Source organism: Ictidomys tridecemlineatus, chromosome 4, assembly GCF_052094955.1.
Source record: "Ictidomys tridecemlineatus isolate mIctTri1 chromosome 4, mIctTri1.hap1, whole genome shotgun sequence".
In the NCBI taxonomy this organism is placed as follows: Eukaryota; Metazoa; Chordata; class Mammalia; order Rodentia; family Sciuridae; genus Ictidomys; species Ictidomys tridecemlineatus.
In genome coordinates this window covers 147717174-147737952 of record NC_135480.1, presented here as the reverse complement: position 1 = coordinate 147737952, position 20779 = coordinate 147717174, and the positions used below count along the sequence as shown (strand labels likewise).

The following is a 20779-nucleotide window of genomic DNA, read 5'->3' as shown; positions in this document are numbered from 1 at the left end:
ACTACAGAACCCCAAAGAGAGAGATAGAAGAAGATCTCAGAAGATGGAAAAATGTACCCTGTTCATGGATAGGCAGAACTAACATCATCAAAATGGCAATATTACCCAAAGTTCTCTATAGGTTTAATGCAATGCCAATCAAAATCCCAACGGCATTTCTTGTAGAAATAGAGAAAGCAATCATGAAATTCATATGGAAAAACAAAAGACCCAGAATAGCAAAAGCAATTCTAAGAGGGAAGTGTGAATCTGGAGGTATAGTGATACCAGAGTTCAAACTGTACTACAAAGCAATAGTAACAAAAACAGCGTGGTACTGGTACCAAAACAGGCAGGTGGACCAATGGTACAGAATAGTGGACACAGAAACCAATCCACAAAACTACAACTTTCTTATATTTGATAAAGGGACTAAAAGCATGCAATGGAGAAAGGATAGCATCTTCAACAAATGGTGCTGGGAAAACTGGAAATCCATATGCAACAAAATAAAACTGAATCCCTTTCTCTCGCCATGCACAAAAGTTAACTCAAAATGGATCAAGGAGCTAGATATCAAATCAGAGACACTGCGTCTGATAGAAGAAAAAGTTGGCTACGATCTACATACTGTGGAGAAGGGCTCCCAATTCCTTAATAGGACACCCATAGCCCAAGAGTTAATAACAAGAATCAACAAATAAGACTTACTCAAACTAAAAAGTTTTGTCTCAGCAAGAGAAACAATAAGAGAGGTAAATAGAGAGCCTACATCATGGGAACAAATTTTTACCCCTCACACTTCAGATAGAGCCCTAATATCCAGAGTATATAAAGAACTCAAAAAATTAGACAATAAGATAACAAATAACCCAATCAACAAATGGGCCAAGGACCTGAACAGACACTTCTCAGAGGAGGACATACAATCAATCAACAGGTACATGGAAAAATGCTCACTATCTCTAGCAGTCAGAGAAATGCAAATCAAAACCACCCTAAGATACCATCTCACTCCAGTAAGATTGGCAGCCATTATGAAGTCAAACAACAATAAGTGTTGGCGAGGATGTGGGGAAAATGGTACACTTGTACATTGTTGGTGGGACTGCAAATTGGTGTGGACAATTTGGAAAGCAGTATGGAGATTCCTGGGAAAGCTGGGGATGGATCTACCATTTGACCCAGCTATTTCCCTTCTCGGATTATTCCCTGAGGATCTTAAAAGATCGTACGATAGGGATACTGCCACATCAATGATCATAGCAGCACAATTCACAATAGCTAGACTGTGGAACCAACCTAGATGTCCTTCAATAGATGAATGGATAAAACAAAATGTGGCATCTATACACAATGGAGTATTACGCAGCACTAAAAAATGACAAAATCATAGAATTTGCAGGGAAATGGATGGCATTAGAACAGAATATGCTAAGCGAAGCTAGCCAATCCTTAAAAAACAAATGCCAAATGTCTTCTTTGATATAAAGAGAGCAACTAAGAACAGAACAGGAAGGAAGAGCATGAGAAAAAGATTAACATTAAACAGAGATGAGTGGGAGGAGAGAAAGGGAGAGAGGAGGGAAAGCGTATGGAAATGGTAGGAGACCCTCAATGTTACACAAAATTACATATAAGAGGTTGTGAGGGGAAAGGGCGGGGGGAAACAAGGGAGAGAATTGAACAACAGCAGATGAGGTAGAGAGGGAAGATGGGAGGAGAGGGGAGGGGGGATAGTAGGGGATAGGAAAGGTAGAAGAATACAACAGTCACTAATATGCCATTATGTAAAAACGTGAGTGTGTAACCGATGTGATTCTGCAATTTGTATTTGGGGTAAAAATGGGAGTTCATAACCCAATTGAGTCAAATGTATGAAAGATGATATATCATGAGCTTTGTAATGTTTTGAAAAACCAATAAAAAATAAAATTTAAAAAAAAGTTTAATAAAAAAATAATAATAATACACAATTAAATGATGAATGAGGAGTAGAAGAAAACAAAGATGAAATAAAATAATTCTTAAAGGTAAATGAGAACAGTGATATAACATAAAAAATCTCTGGGACACTATGAAGTCAGTATTAAGAGGCAAGTTTATTGCATTGACCTCATTCATTAAAAGAATAAAAAGTCAAAAAATAAATGACTAACACTACATCTCAAAGCCCTATAAAAAGAACAAATCAATGCCCAAAGCAGTAGAAGACAGAAAATAATTAAAATCAGAGCTGAAATTAATGAAATATAAACAAAAGAAACAATTGAAAAAATTGACAAAACAAAAAATTAGTTCTCTGAAAAAATAAATAAAATAGATAAACCCTTGGCCATGCCAATGAAGAGAACAAGAGAGAAAACTCAAATTACTGAAATATAAGATGAAGAAGGAAATATCACAATGGACACATCTGAAATACCAAAAATAATTAGAAACTTTTTTGAAAATTTATACTCTAATAAAATAGAAAATATCAAAGGCATTGACAAATTTCTAGAGGCATATGATCTTACCCAAACTGAATGAGGAGGTCATACATGATTTAAACAGATCAATTTCAAGTAATAAAACAGAAAATACCATCAAAAGTCTACCAACCAAGAAAAGCTCAGGACCAGATGGGTTCTCAGCCAAGTTCTAGAAAACTTTTGAAGAAGAATTAACACCAATACACCTCAAAGAATTCCATGAAATAGAAAAGAAGGGAATCCTTCCAAACTCATTCTATGAAGCTAATATCACCTTGATACCAAAACCAGACAAAGACCCATCAAGTAAAGAAAACTTCAGATAAATATCCCTGATAAATATAGATGCAAAAATTCTCAATAAAATTCTGCCAGATCGCATACAAACACATATTAAAAAGATAGTGTTCCACAATCAAGTGGGATTCATCCCAGGGATGCAGGGTTGGTTCAACATACAGAAATCAATAAACTTAATTCAACATATTAACATACTTAAAAACAAAAATCATATGATTATCTCAATAGATGCAGAAAAAGCATTTGACAAAATACAGTCCACCTTCATGTTCAAAACAATAGAAAAACTAGGGATAGTAGAAACACATACCTCAACATTGTAAAAGCTATATATGCTAAACCCAGGGCCAGCATCATTCTAAATAGAAAAAAAAATTGAAAACATTCCTGCTAAAAACTGGAACAACACAAGAAATATCCTCTCTCATCATTTCTATTTAACATCATCACCCTTGAAACTCTAGCCAAACAAGTAAATCTTAGTTGTTGATCTTTTGTATTTTTTTATTCTTAAGGTCATTGATTTTGATTCTGATTTTATTTATTTCATGTCTTCTACTGGTTTTCGTATGGGTTTGTTCTTATTGCTCTAGGGACTTGAGATATAATTTGTTATCTTTCTACTATTTAGATGTATGAACTCAATGTTATAAATTTTTCTCTTAGAACTGCCTTCATACTGTCCCAGAGATTTTGATATATCACTATTCTCATTTACTTCAGAGAATTTTTTTTATTTCTCCCTCAATTTCTTCTGCTATCCATTTGTCATTCAAATGTGTATTATTTAATCTCCAAGTATTAGATTGGTTTCTGGAGTTTTTTTTAATCTTATCTAGATTTCTAATTTGATTCTATTATGATCTAAAAGAATACAAAGTATTATCTCTATTTTTTTGTATTTGCTAAGATTTGTTTTGTGACCTAAAATATGGTCTATTTTAGAAAATGTTCCATGTGCTGCTGAGAAAAAAAGAAATACAGTTGTTCATTAATGAACAAAATATTCTATAGATGTCTTTTAGGTCCATATTATTAATTGTATTTTTTAGTTCTATAGAATCTTTATTAGTTTATGTCTGGATGATCTATCCAGTAGTAAGAAAGGTGTATTAGAGTAACCCTGTATTATTGGACTGTGGTCTCTTTGATTCTTAATATTGAGAAGGGTTTGTTTTGTATAGGTAGAAGCATCATTATTAGGGTATAAATACTTACAATCATTATATCTTGTAGTTTTATGATTTCCTTAACCAGTATGAAGTTACCTTTGTCTCTTTTGATTAATTTTGGCTTGAAGTCCACTTTGTCCAATATGAAATAGCTACCCCTGCTTGTTTATGAGTACCATTTGAATGATATGTCTTTTCCCATCCTTCCACCTTCAGTCTGTAGATGTCTTTGCCTGTGTGGTGAGTCTCTTAATGCGAGCATATTTTTGGATCTTGTTTTTAATCCAATCTACAACCTATGTCTTTAAAGAATTTAGATCATTTACATTCTGTTATTATAGAGAAATGGTTTTTATTTTCTGTAATTTTAATTTATTTCTAATGTTAGAATATGACTTTACTCTCCCCTAATGGACTATTCTTCTAGTATAATTTATCCCCATACTAGTTTTCATTTCTTCAAAAATATTTCATTGAGTATATTTTATAGGAAAGGCTTTCTGGTTATTCTTTTATCTTCTGTTTAACAATGAGATTTTTATTTCATCTTTAATTCTGAAGCTTAATTTTGCTGAGTATAGGATTCCTGGTTGGCATCCATTTGCTTTTGGAGCTTGATATATTATCCCAAACCCTTCTGGGCCTTTAGGGTCTAGGTTGAGAAATAAGTTGAAATCCAGATTGGTTTACTTCTAAATGTGACAGGTCATTTTTCTCTTGCAGCTTTTAAAAGTCTATCATTCTGTATGTGAGGCATTTTCATTTTAATGTGGATGTAATAATAATGGAGTGGATCTATTGAGACTTTGTATTTTGAGTCCTATATGCCTCTTGTATTTCAATTTCATTCTTAATATTTGGAAATTTTTTTGATTAGTTCATTGAAAAGACTATACATCCCTTTAGCTTGTATTTCAAGCTAAACCTATCCCCCAATAATTCTTAAATTTCACCTCTTGATGTTATTCCATATTTTTTGAATATTCTAGTCATGGACTCTTCACATCTTTTCTTTACGGTCAACTTTATTTTCAAGATCATATACTTTATCTTTGAGACCTAAAAATCTACCTTCAGAGTGATCTAATCTATTTGTGATGCTTTTAACTGGATTTTTTATTTGGTTTAATGAGTTTTTCATTTCCAGGATTTCCATTTGTTTCCTTTTCAGAATCTCTTTATTGAAGTGATCTTTCACTTCCTGTATTTTCTCACTAATTTTATTTTTCACATCTATTTTAGCTTAAAGAACATTTTGACTATGAACTCTCTAAACTTTTTCTGATATTTCCTCCCCTCTATGTTGATGGAGTCAGTTGTTGAAGAATTATGAGTTATTAGAAATGGTTTATTGTTTGTATGTCCACCTATCAGGATAGTCACCACTTCTTTTAAGTTACAGACTACTTTGTGACCTTCTTTCTTGTAAAAGCCCTATGTAAGGTGAATAACCAACTATTGATACTTTAAGTCAATGTGTAACGTATGCTGATCCCAGTATCAGCACCACTTTGAAAGATGCCTTTGAACCCTATTTACTATAATCACTTCAGAGCCAAGCCTCAATTCAACCATATGAGAACAAAAACTTGTTGCTATTATTCTCCACAATTCCTCAAATCCAGGGATATACTTGTAGTAAAGTTCTGGAATAGGTCAAAAAATTATTTCCTAATCTACTAAAATTGCTATAACTTTAAATGAGGGCTAAAGCAGGGATAAGAAAGATTGAGCAAAAAGGGAAAAGAGAAGGAAAGAGGAAAAAAAGGAAAGATAGAAAGAATAATCTATAGCAAGGTAAAAAGGAAGAATAGATGGGTGGTAAGTATTTCAGGTAGTAGCAGATAATGCAAGAGGATGAACAGCAGGAAAGAGAAGCAAGTATAAATTAGAATTAGGAAAACAAACATAGAAAGATTCTAATTAATGCTTTAAACCATTAGATGAAATACATTCAAGTGGCTTGAAAGTACAATCTTAGCTAATATGGTAACCAGTATTGTTCAAGTTATTTATATGTTCAAAGTTGATTTTAGATAAAGAATGGAATTATAGCATTTATTGGTGAATGGATGGAACTGGAGAATATTATGCTAAGTGAAATAAACTAGTCCCCAAAACCCAAAGACAGAATGTTCTTTCTGATATAACCCACAACAAGGGAGGGAAGATTGGAAGTTCAGTGGGCTAGAAAAAGAGGACTAAAAGGAAGGGAGAAGGAATGGGAATAGAAAAGACAGTAGAATTAATTGGAATATCTTTACTATCCTTGTATATTAATACACAACCAATGTAACTTCATATCATATACAACCACAATAATGGAATCCTAACTGGAACAGGTTGTACTTATTCTATGTATGTATAATATGTAACATACACTCTACTTCCATGTATATCTTGAAAGAATAAATATTTAAAATTTTTTTAAAAACATACTCTTATTTGAAATGGTGAGAAATTTGAAATTGTATTATTTTATTGGTTTATATTGTTCTTGATGATTTGGATGTGTCATTTACTTCTGAAATCAGTAATAAAAGTTGGAATTAAAAGTGGGAAAAGTTGATATTAGAGTTACTTATAGTAAAACCAGGCCAAGGTGAAGAAAATTCTTTTTAAATCTTGGTTTGAATTTTATTGGGGTTCGGACATTTAGCAGATGTCCATCATTCTTTGGCTGTGGATCTCTCCAAAATTTTCACAGGAGCACAGGAGTCAATTCCCTAGCTGCTGTGGAACTCCCACCAATTAGTTCTGTTTTGTCAGCTCAGGATCCTGAAGTTGACTGCTTGGAGGGTAGAGTGTTGTGACTTGGTTTTTTCTATTATGTGTAGGAATTCAGGATGCAGGTCCTGGAGTATCCCTGTGATTACTGTGAATCACCATGAACCTGCTCCCCTCTACAGGAGCCTAGTGGCTCTCTGTGAACATACGATCTCTGGCTGTGAGTTTTCCACAGGTGTTCTGTGGTCCAAAAGTATTCCCCTGGCCAACACCAGTCTCTGGAGTACTTTAGTATAGGAATTCAGTTAGTTCAATTGGGTCCTAATTTCCATTACTCCATATTGTGAACAGCAGGAGTTGATTACCTCTGTTGACTAGGACTGATGCAAGATCCAGCCAACATCCAAACAATGCCCTTTCACTCACTAGTTGTGATCACAGGTGAGGCTGGAAGCCAGTTAGGGCTGGGAACAGCCACATCCTATTGCCTTGGATCAGGCAATTTTTCACTTTAACTGATCTCCCTCTAGCTATGATTGCAGATGCCTATCCTGGGATATTCGGGGAACTACTCCTAGCAGCCTTCTACTCAGGCTGCCACCATCTAGGAACTGGATCTCTATGTCACTAAATATTCCTGCAGCTTCCCTCTGGTATGGTCCCATGATTGAGAGGACAGTCCCTAGGATTCCCACAATGCCTCCCCACATTGTCAATGGTTGGGGCTGGGGCTGTCCTGATGGATCCACTTTCCTCTGCTGTGGCCAAAGATGTTTTGCTACTCTGTCTCTGGGTCACAGAGGATACACACTTCCCCCATACAGGTCTGCTCTACCCTACTCCCCTTGTTCATGGTGAAGGGGAAGAGTAGAGGGATGAGTTTCTGTGATTTTCAGTCCAGTATTTGTTCCTTTAGAAGTTCCTTCTGGTTGGATTCTTAAGAAGTCTCACTACAGGGGACTTCCCTCTGATTTAATTTGCAGCTCTCTGGACTTGGAAAGATGCCATAATGATTTAAGAGAGTGACTAGTTGTTGGCTAAGGGCTCCACAAGATGGCTGTAGACTCTAAGCATAGCTTTCTCTTCACAATTTGGTTTAAGCTGCTTGCTCTGTTTTAAGGACCCTACCATTCCCATTGCACTTTAAATTTTGTCTGCCTTGCCAAGTATTTTTATATGGATGAAAATAAAATATTTTCCACTCCATCTCGCTCTTCTGTTGACTCCCCCCCCACCCTCACCGGGATTTAGGTTCAGATTAGGGAACTTTGAGCTTATTTTTTTAATATCTTTATTTATTTATTTTTGTAAGTGTGTGGTGCTGAGGATCAAACCCAGCATGCCATATATGCTAGGCGAGCACTCTACCGCTGAGCCACAACCCCAACTCCTATTTACTTATTTTTATGTGGTGCTGAGGATCGAATCCAGTGCCTCATATGTGCTAGGCAAGTGCTCTACCACTAAGCAACAACCCCAGACCTCTGAGCTTATTTTCAGCTCTAGTAACCAATCTTCAAGTTTCTCCAGGTCTCAGATTTTGTAATATCCATTCAGGTTATTTATTTTGTCATCTACCTCTCAATTCCGCTTTTCCTTCAAGGCCTTCTTTCTGCACTACCCTTTTGTTTGGCTTACTCTTTTTTTTGTTATTTTTTAGTTCTTTATATATTCTGAAAGTCAATCCTTTGTAAAATGAATAACTGGGAAAAATTTTTTTCCCATTTTGTGGGTTGTCTCTTCAATCTGCTGATTGTTTCCTTTAGTGGGCAGATTTTTAATTTGATGTGATCACATTTGATCATTTTTGTTTCCTGAGCTACTGGAGTCCTATTTGGGAAATCATTGCCTGTGCCAATGTCTTGAAATGTTTCTCCTATGTTTTCTTCTGGCAGTTTTAATGCCCTACATTAAGGTTGTTGATCCATTTTGAGCTGATTTTTTTTTTTAAATCAGGAGAGAGATAGGTGTCTAGTTCAAATCCTTTACATGTGGATATCCAGTTTTTCCAGGATTATTTGTTGAAGAGGCTATCCTTTCTACAACACATGTTTTGGGCACTTTTGCTAGGAACCAGATGGTTAAAAATGTCCAGGTTTATCTCTGGGTGTCCACTGATATACATTTATGATATTATGCTAATATTGTGTATATTAGTAACAATTTGTTACTGTTATCTATAACATGTTTTAAAATCAAGTATTGTGATGTGTCCAGCACTACTCTTTTTACTCAAGATTGCTTTAGCTATGCAGGGTCCTTTGTGCTTCCATATGAATTTTAGGATTGTTTTTTCTAGTTCTGTGAAGAATTACATTAGTGTTTTGATGGGGATTGCATCAGTTCTAGGCTTTCTTTGTGAGGAGATTTTTATTATTATCTCAATTTCATTACTTATTATTTATCTATTTGGGTTTTTTTATATTCTCTTGAGTTAAATTTTGGCAGGTCATATGTGTCCAAAAATTTGTATATTTCTTAAAGTATTTCCATTTTATGCCATATAATTTTTCAAAATATTCCCTAATGATCCTTTGAACTTTAGTGATATGTGTTGCAATGTTTCCTTTTTAATATCTAATTTTATCTGTTTCTGTCTTCTCTCTTTCTTTTGGCTATTTAGATAAATGTTTGTCAGTTTGTGTTTATTTCCAAAGAATCAACTCTCATTGATTTTCTTAGTCTCTATTTCATCTCTGATATTTATTATCTCTTTTTTTGTTGTTTTTGTTGGTTCTTATTTTTCTAAGGCCTTTAAATGCATCATTAGACTATTTACTTGAGATCACACTATTTTTTTTAATGTTGCTGCTTACAGCTATAAACTTCTCTCTTAGTACTGCTTTCACTGTAGCCCACAAATTCTGCTATGTTGCATTTACGTTTTCATTTGAGTCCAGGAATTTTTAAATTTCCTGTCTGATTTCTTCAATAACAATATTCATTCAATATTACATTGTTCCATCTCCATGTGTTTAATTTTTGCAGTTTCTCTTGCTGTTGATTTCTAGTTTTATTCCATGTGATCATTTAAGATGCAAGAAATTATTTCAATTCTTCTTAATTTTTTAAGGCTTGCTTTGTAGCCTAATATATGGTCTATCTTGGAAAAAGTTCCATATACTGATTTTATATATTTTTTATTTATTTATTTATATTTATTTTTATTTATATATATATACACACATATACATACACACACAGTTGTATGTATGTATATATATGTATGTATATGTATATACATATATATGTATATACATACATATACATACACTACAGCAGTTGGAGGGAATATTATGTAGCTGTCAAGTTCATTTGACTTGCAGTGTAATTTAATTTTGGTGTTTCTACATTGATTTTTGCCTGGATGATCTATCTACTGTAATAGTGGGGTATTGATGCAGCACACTGTTTTTGTATTGGGATCTATCTCTCCCTGTATTTATTAATTGGGTAGTATTTATTAATTGGGTGTTCCCATGTTCGGTACATAAATATATTTATAATCATTATATCTTTATAATGAATTGTGTCCTTGTTCTAATTCATTTTATCTTGAAGTCTATTTTGTCAAATGCAAGTATAACTACTTCTGCTTGGTTCTGGATTCCATTTGTTTGAAATATCATTTCCCATGCTTTCAGTTTCCATCTGTGTATGTCACGACAGGTGATCTGACTTCCTTATGGGCATCATATTGTTGGGTCTTGTTATACAACATACATATTTTGACTTAGTGTTTTATCTATTAATAATTTAAAGCAATAATTAAAATTCAAAGGATCATTAGAGAATCTTTTGAAAAACTATATGGAATAAATTGGAAAATCTTATTCAGTCACTTATCCAGCCTGCATCTTTTAACTGGAGCATCGAGATCATTTATATTCAGGGATATTATTGACTTGTTCTTGTTATTTTGTTGTTTTTCTTTTCATTGATTTGAATATCATGTGTTTATTTCTTTCTTTCTTATTCTTAGAAGTTTAATGATTTCTTATATCTTAGAAGTTTAATGATTTACTGTGTTTATAATGTTTGGTTCTTTCCTATTTCTCATTTGTTTGCTTACTCTTCTAATGAAATTTATTCTTATAATTTTATTGTGAATAAATTATTATTATAATTGTGTTTATATTTCTTTCTCTTCTGGATATAGGATTCCTTTCAATATCTTCCTTAAAGCTGGTCTAATGGTCATGAATTCCCTTGGTTTATGCTTACTTGGAAGGTGATAATTTTATCTTCAATTATGAAGAATAATTGTGCTGCAATCTTGATTGGCAGTTATTTTCTTTTAGGACTTGAAATATATTATTCCATGCCCTCCTAGCCTTTAGAGCTTCTGATGAGAATTCTGCTAACAGGATTTAGTTTAAATGTGATTTGGTGCTTTTCTTTTGTAGATTTTAACATTCTTTTTCTTGTACTTTTGGCAATTTATACTATGTCATGGAGAGGTCTTTTCTGTTCATGTCCACTAGAGGTTATAAATGCCTCCTGTATCTAGATATCCACATCTTTCCCAAGATTTGGGAAATTTTCTGACATTACTTCATTATAGCATGTTAATGAGCTAGCTGGAAATGTGGCAGTCAGTAAGCAAAGATTCTCAGGAGCTTTTTGGGCTGGGCACTCCTTAGATGATGTAATATGTCCCCAGATGCCCCACAGGAGAGAGAGGCAATGGAGATGTTGGAAGTCTCAATCTCTTTAAACCACATATCTTTGAGTGACAAATTCTGTATTTGAGGAGCTTACTGGGACTCTTTCCCTTTCATCTATATCACCTGGGGATATCTCCTGTCCTCCTGCCATGATGACATGCAATCGATGCTGGGAAGCTCTATTTCTCCCACTACTCTGTTATCAAAAATCTCTAGGTTTCTCCACGTTTCTTTCTCTCTGCTATTGAATTCCAGTGCTCTCTCACAGTCACTCACCTCAACAAGCAACTATACACCTGTTGTTTTGGTTCTATCTTGTAAAAAAGTAGGTGAGTTTTGAGTGCCTCTGATTCATTATCTTGAATCCTCCCTGCTTCTTACTTTATATTGTATCTTTTTAAATCCTTTATTTTCACCCTATTGTATCTTTGAATATAAAACATGCCTCTAAAACCATATGTAGTTGGATCATGTTTTTCATCCATTCCTTTAATCTCTGCCTTTTGACTTAGTGTTTTATCTATTAATAATTAAAGCAATTATAATGAAGTAGGACTTATCTCAGTCATTGTGCTAGTAATTTCTAAACAGCTTGTCTTTTTTGTTCATCTATTTCCCTATACTGCTTTCGTTTACATTAAAAAGATATTTTCTAGTGTATTGTCTTAAGTCTCTTGTTTTTTCTTTTACTATATACTTTTGAGTTATAAGGAATAGCCCTTAGGATTACAATTAACATTTTAATTTAAAATAATCTTGTTTTTATTAATACCAGATTAATAATGACACTATATACAAACTTGTTTCTATATCCTTTGTTATTGTCATATAAATTACATCTTTATTCACCATAAGCTCTTCAACAGTTTTTAACTATTGCTTTTTTATGTTTTCTTGATCTAATTCATACATATTTTATAACAGAAATGAAGAATAACACTAGGCATGTAAGATTTTTCCAATTATGTAAGATCTCCTCTTCAATAGTATCTGGTCAGACTTTTCTTTGAACTTTGATTATAGGTAGCTATGGATATATGACCCTTTAGTTTAAGAAAAGGAATTTCTATTCTAATGGTAAGAGAAACATTTTTCAATTCTTGAGAAGAGATTAGCAAACTGTAGCTCATAGGTCAAATCTAGCCCACTGCCAGGTCTCAGTGAATAATTTGTTATAATTTTTGAGACACAGCTATCCCTACTTATTTACTATTGTCTCTGAATTCTTTTACACAACAGACTTGGATAGTTAACAGGAGAAACAGAATGACTTACAAAGCCTTAAATATTTAGTATCTGTCACTTTTCAAAAGAAATTGCTGATCCAGCCTGCTCTACATGCAGTTTTAAATAAAAAGGAACCTTTGTTGATTGCATAAAATATGGTAAATAAAGAAAATATGGAAAAATTCTTCATAAGAAATTGATATATTGTCAATTTATATAACATTCTACCAAGCTGCAAATACAAAATTTTAGTCTAAAACCTGAAGGAATGAAATGTCTTATATAATTTTGGATAGATTTAACACTAGAGACTTTGCTATTAAATTACCTCATTTCTCTTTGTGACATATAGAAACAAGTGAATTTTGAAAATATTAACCATAGAAATTTAGTGCCCTGCTGAAAGCTTATAACTTATGCCTGTAGCCCTGTTCATATCTTGATAGAATTGATAACAATTCTATCAATTCCAATGACTTTTTGTTCCTTTGTTCTATATTGTTAAACATTTTAGTTATTTTTCTTGTCTTACTATATTAGGAACTCCTCTAAAATCCTGATGTAGTTGCGATTGTGGACATCTTCGCTTTCTTGTCTTCTTCTTTTTAAATATTTATTTTTTAGTTGTAGTTGGACACAATACCTTCATTTTATTCATTTATATGTGGTGTTGAGGATCAAACCCAGAGCCTCGAACATGCTAGGCAGATGCTCTATCACTGAGTTACAACCACAGCCCCCTTATTCTTCATTTCAAAGAGAATGCCTCTAACATTTTACCACTAAAAATATTTGCTACATGTTTTTAGTAGATATACTTTATCATTTTAAGTACTTTCATCTTAAATCTTACTTTATATTAAAGTTTCTTTTCCCTTTCTTTTTGTAATTACAAGTGAGTCCATATTCTTTTTAGTATGTCCTACTGTCTGCCTGCAAAGAATTGATATGGTACATAAATAAGGGCCACATATAATCTAAAAATCCACAGAAAACCATGAGGAATAGCAGGTGACACAAGAATAGCAAATACTGTAAAATTCTTTTACAAATATGATACACAATATTCAGTTTTCACTAGTAAAATAATTATGAGAACTTGCTAGCTTCAAGTATTCATTATTTTTATAACTAATGAGATCAAGCATTTTTTCAAAAGGACATTACTTATTTGTCCTTTTGTGAAATTACATCTCTTTATGTACTTTTAACTAACTAATTAATATAACAGTATTTTAAATTTTAGTTTAGTAAAACTACTAACAACTATCTGATTTGTTGAAAACATCTTTAAAGTTTGCATTTTAATTTTGATAGTTGATTTTAACTTTCAGAAGTTTAAAATTTTTTACAGTTAGCAATAGTAATCAGGAGACATGCAACCGACCAGCGGAGCAGGCCCAGGGGTGTGCCACATGGTGGACACATCGTTCCAATTGGAGGAGGGGCGGATCAGACCCAGCATCCTGCCAGTGTGGTAGACACATCTCCCCAATTGGAGGAGGAGCTCAGCTGCCGCCCGCCCATGCAAAGGAGACTTTGCAACTATACAACAGCAATATAAATAAATAGGGAAAAAATTCAATAACACAACAGTTTCACCAAGCAGAAAGAAATGCAAGCAGTATGAAAAGACAAGGAAAGAAAGGACCACAAGCAATGCAGGTCAACACAACTTTAGAAGAGGTAATAGCTGCAGCAGATGAAATGTCAGATAAAGAATTCAGGATTTACATGCTTCAGATGATCTGGAGGCTTAAGGAAGACATTAGACAGCAAAATCAGACAATGAAAGATCACTTTGACAATGAATTACATAAACAAATCCAAGAAGCAAAAGATCAACTATATAGGGAGATAGAGGTTACAAAAAACAAACAAACAGAAATCCTAGAAATGCAGGAAGCAATAAACCAACTTAAAAACTCAAATGAGAATAATACCTGCAGAGTAGAACACTTAGAAGATAGAACATCAGACAATGAAGACAAAATATTTCAACTTGAAAAGAACATAGACAGCTCAGCGAGACTGTTAAGAAACCATGAGCAGAACATTCAAGAAATTTGGGATAGCATAAAGAGACCAAACTTAAGAGTCATTGGGATATAGGAAGGTATAGAGGTCCAAACCAAAGGAATGAGCAGTCTGTTCAACAAAATAATATGAGAAAACTTCCCAGACTTGAAGAATGAGACAGAATCCCAAATCCTAGAAGCCTACAGGACGCTGAATGTGCAAAATCATAAGAAATCCACACCTAGACACATTAAAATGAAGATGCCCAACATACAGAATAAGGAAAGAATTGTAAAAGCTTCAAGAGAAAGGAAGCAGATTACATTTAGGGGTAAACCAATCAGGATAACAGCTGATCTTTCAACACAGACTATGAAAGCTAGAAGATCCTGGAATAACATATTTCAAACGCTGAAAGAAAATGGGTTCCAACCAAGAATTGTGTATCCAGCGAAATTAAAGTTTCAGGATGGAAGATGAAATTAAAATCTTTCATGATAAACAAAAGTTAAAAGAATTTGCAGCTAGAAAACCATCTATTCAAAACATCCTTGGCAAAACATTACAAGAAGAGGAAATGGAAAATAACAATGAAAACCAAGAGTGGGAGGAATTACAGTAAAGGGGAAAAATAATCAAAGAGGAAAAACAAACCATGTTAAGTAACATAAATAAACAAATATGGCTGGAAGAACAATACATATCTCAATAATAACCCTAAATGTTAATGGCTTAAACTCACCAATTAAGAGACACAGGCTAGTAGAATGGATCAGAAACAAAAGATCCAAAAATATGCTGCCTGCAGGAGACGCATTTGATAGGAAAAGACATACACAGACTGAAGGTGAAAAGTTGGGAAAAATCATATCACTCATATGGACTGCGGAAACAAGCAGAAGTGTCCATACTCATATCAAATAAAATAGATTTCAAGCCAAAGTTAATCAAAAGGAATAAAGAGGGACATTACATACTGCTCATGGGAACCATACAATAACAAGACATAACAATCATAAATATATATGCTCCAAACAATGATGCAGCTATGTTCATCAAACAAACTCTTCACAAGTTCAAGAGTCTAATAGACCACCATACAATAATTATGGGAGACTTCAACACACCTCTCTGACCACTGTACAGATCTTCCAAACAAAAGTTGAATAAAGAAACTATAGAACTCAATAATACAATTAATAACCTAGACTTAATTGACATATATAGAATATACCACCCAACATCAAGCAGTTACACTTTTTTCTCAGCAGCACATGGATCCTTCTCAAAAACAGATCATATATTATATCATAGGGCAACTCTTAGACATTATAAAGGAGTAGAGATAATACCATGCATCTTATCTGATCATAATGGAATGAAACTGAAAATCAACGATAAAAGAAGGAAGGAAAAATCATGCATCACTTGGAGAATGAACAATATGTTACTGAATGATCAATGGGTTATAGAAGACATCAAGGAGGAAATTAAAAAACTCTTAGAGATAAATTAAAACACAGACACAACATATCGAAATCTATGGGACACAATGAAAGCAGTTCTAAGAGGTAAATTCATTGCCTGGAGTTCCTTCCTTAAAAAGAGAAAAAAACAACAAATAAATGATCTTACACTTCATCTCAAAATCCTAAAAAAAGAAGAGCAAAACACCAGCAAAAGAAGTAGAAGCAAGAAATAATTAAAATCAGAGCTAAAATTAATGAAATCGAAACAAAAAAAACAATTGAAAAAATTGACAAAACTAAAAGTTGGTTTCTTGAAAAAATAAATAAGATCGACAGACCCTTAGCCATGCAAACGAAGAGAAGAAGAGAGAGAACTCAAATTACTAGCATACGGGATGAAAAAGACAATATCACAACAGACGCTTCAGAAATACAGAAGATAATTAGAAATTATTTTGAATCCTTAAACTCTAATAAAATAGAAGATAGTGAAGGCATTGATAAATTTCTTAAGTCATATCATCTACCCAGACTGAGTCAGGAGGATCTACACAACCTAAACAGACCAATATCAATCGAGGAAATAGAAGAAGCCATCAAAAGACTATCCACTAAGAAAAGCCCAGGACCAGATGGGTATACAGCAGAGTTTTACAAAACCTTTAAAGAAGAACCAACACCAATACTTTTCAAGCTATTCCAGGAAACAGAGAAAGAGGAAGAACTTCCAAATTCATTCTATGAGGCCAACATCACCCTGATGCCTAAACCAGACAAAGACACTTCAAAGAAAGGAAACTACAGACCAATATCTCTACTGAATCTAGATGCAAAAATCCTCAATAAAATTCTGGAGAATCGGGTACAAAAACATATCAAAAAAATTGTGCACAATGATCAAGTAGGATTTATCCCTGGAATGCAAGGACAGTTCAATATACGGAAATCAATAAATGTTATTCACAACATCAATACACTTAAAGATAAGAACCATATGATCATCTCCATAGATGTAGAAAAAGCATTTGACAAAGTACAGCATCCCTTCATGTTCAAAACTCTAGAAAAACTAGGGATAACAGGAACATACCTCAATATTGTAAAAGCTATCTATGATAAGCCTCAAGCTAGCATCACTCTGAACGAAGAAAAATTGAAGGCATTCCCTCTAAAATCTGGAACAAGACAGGGATGCCCTCTGTCACCACTTCTGTTCAACATAGTTCTTGAAACACTGGCCAGAGCAATTAGACAGACGAAAAAATTAAAGGCATAAAAATAGGAAAAGAAGAACTTAAATTATCACTATTTGCAGATGACATGATTCTATACCTAGCAGACCCAAAAGGGTCTACAAAGAAACTATTAGAGCTAATAAATGAATTCAGCAAAGTGGCAGGATATAAAATCAACACGCATAAATCAAAGGCATTCCTGTATATCAGCGACAAATCCTCTGAAATGGAAATGAGGACAACCACTCCGTTCACAATATCCTCAAAAATAATAAAATACTTGGGAATCAACCTAACAAAAGAGGTGAAAGACTTATACAATGAAAACTACAGAACCCTAAAGAGAGAAATTGAAGAAGATCTTAGAAGAAGATGGAAAAATATACCCTGTTCATGGATAGGCAGAACTATCATCAAAATGGCGATATTACCAAAAGTTCTCTATAGGTTTAATGCAATGCCAATCAAAATCCCAACGGCATTTCTTGTAGAAATAGAGAAAGCAATCATGAAATTCATATGGAAGAATAAAAGACCCAGAATAGCAAAAACAATGCTAAGCAGGAATTGTGAATCAGGCGGTATAGCGATACCAGATTTCAAACTATACTACAGAGCAATAGTAACAAAAACAGCATGGTACTGGTACCAAAACAGGCGGGTGGACCAATGGTACAGAATAGAGGACACAGAAACCAACCCACAAAACTACAACTTTCTTATATTTGATAAAGGGGCTAAAAGCATGCAATGGAGGAAGGATAGCATCTTCAACAAATGGTACTGGGAAAACTGGAAATCCATATGCAACAAAATGAAACTGAATCCCTTTCTCTCGCCATGCACAAAAGTTAACTCAAAATGGATCAAGGAGCTTGAAAACAAATCAGAGACACGGCATCTGATAGAAGAAAAAGTTGGCTAAGACCTACATACTGTGGGGTCAGGCTCCAAATTCCTCAATAGGACACCCATAGCACAAGAGTTAATATCTAGAATCAACAAATGGGACTTACTCAAACTAAAAAGTTTTTTCTCAGCAAAAGAAACAATAAGAGAGGTAAATAGGGAGCCTACATCAAGGGAACAAATCTTTACTCCTCACACTTCAGATAGAGCCCTAATATCCAGAGTATATAAAGAACTCAAAAAATTAGACAATAAGATAACAAATAACCCAATCAACAAATGGGCCAAGGACCTGAACAGACACTTCTCAGAGGAGGACATACAATCAATCAACAGGTACATGGAAAAATGCTCACTATCTCTAGCAGTCAGAGAAATGCAAATCAAAACCACCCTAAGATACCATCTCACTCCAGTAAGATTGGCAGCCATTATATAGTCAAACAACAACTAGTGCTGGGGAGGATGTGGGGAAAATGGTACACTTATACATTGTTGGTGGGACTGCAAATTGGTGCAGCCAATTTGGAAAGCAGTATGGAGATTTCTTGGAAAGCTGGGAATGGAACCACCACTTGACCCAGCTATTCCCCTTCTGGGTCTATTCCCTAAAGACCTAAAAAGAGCATGCTACAGGGACACTGCTACATCGATGTTCATAGCAGCACAATTCACCATAGCAAGACTGTGGAACCAACCTAAATGCCCTTCAATAGACGAATGGATAAAAAAAATGTGGCATTGATACACAATGGAGTATTACTCTGCATTAAAAAATGACAAAATCATAGAATTTGGAGGGAAATGGATGGCATTAGAGCAGATTATGCTAAGTGAAGCTAGCCAAGCCCTAAAAAACAAATGCCAAATGTCTTCTTTGATATAAGGAGAGTAACTAAGAATAGAGTAGGGAGGAAGAACACAAGAAGAAGATTAACATTAAACAGGGATGAGAGGTGGGAGGGAAAGGGAGAGAGAAGGGAAATTGCATGGAAATGGAAGGAGACCCTCAGGGTTATACAAAATTACATACAAGAGGAAGTGAGGGGAAAAGGGAAAAAAAAGAAGGGGGAGAAATGAATTACAGTAGATGGGGTAGAGAGAGAAGAGAGGAGGGGAGGGGAGGGAAGGGGGGATAGTAGAGGATAGGAAACGCAGCAGAATACAACAGACACTAGTATGGCAATATGTAAATCAGTGGATGTATAACCGATGTGATTCTGCAATCTATATACGGGGTAACAATGGGAGTTCATAACCCACTTGAATCAAACTGTGAAATATGATATGTCAAGAACTATGTAATGTTTTGAACAACCAACAATAAAAAAAAAGAAGTTAGGGAAGTGTGTTATATGCAAATTGATGGTCTACAGGAAGAATCTGACCAGTGAATATTCTTTGTTAAGTCATTTAAAAAAAAATTGTAATCAGTCCCGTATGATTTCTTCTACTGTTTTCAAGCTTAAATTGTATTTTCCAAAGAAATTCATGGTTATTCAATTCCAATTCAGGTATGACTTTATGGTTTTTTTGCACATTTCTATTCATATATCAATCTACTCTTAAATCAATCTAAAATTTATTTACATATACATTGTCAAGTAAGAATCCAAAATTTATCCAATCAGGTAACCAACTGTCCTATCACCATTTATTGACCAACCTTTCCCTTCCCCATTCATATGAAAAGATTTCATCATATATTAAGTTTCCACCCATATGAAGGACTACATATTTTAAGTTATACAAATGTCATCACTCTATGGATGTTATGATTTTGAATTTAATTATGCAGCTTCAATAATAGATACCGCTTTGTAGTTTCATATAATGTGACAATATCTCCTAAAATATTTTATAACAAATAAATCTCCTTTCTTTTGATTATCTTATTTAACTAGTAATTTGAGATTAACTTTGTAATAATGTGGCAAGTTTCTTAAAATGCTTTGTTGAGATTTTACTGGATTAGAGTTATTTCTATATTTTAAGAAAAATCATTATCTTTATAGTATGTCATCTCTCCAGTCCAGTACGGTCAGTAGCCCTCCCTATACATGAGTTCTGTACCTGTAGATTCAATCAACTGCTGATCAAAAATATTTAGGAAAAAAAATGAATCTGAATGTATATGCCTTTTTGTTGTTATTCCCTACATAACACAGCATAACAACTATTTACATACCATTTATACTGTATGAGGTATTATAAAGTTCTAGAGATGGTTTAAATTATATTATACGTTGAGTATAGGTTACATGCTAATATTAGGAATACGTGACTTGAGCATTTGTGGATGATGATATCTGGTGGGGGGGGTACCTATAACCAACACCCAATGGATAATGAAGGATGATGAAGGATGGCTGTATTATACTCTTATTATTCATGTTTTCAATGAAGTTTGTAATTTTTCCATCCTGTCTGATGCTTTTCTTAATAAGATTATTCCTGAATGCTTAATGTTTTGTAGCTCTTTTGAGTGGATCTTCTTCATCTATTTTGTTAAGACTGGCAGTATACAAGAATGACATTTTTGTAAATGACACTTACTGAACACTAATTTTGTCTTTTTGATAATTCCATCAAAAAATGATC

At 33.9% G+C, this 20779-nt stretch overlaps 1 protein-coding gene across 4 annotated transcripts in view; it reads right to left on the bottom strand.

The window, feature by feature from the left end:
- Jak2 (Janus kinase 2) overlaps positions 1 to 20779 on the bottom strand; it is a 131489-nt gene that overhangs the window by 65277 nt on the left and 45433 nt on the right. The window lies entirely within an intron of this gene.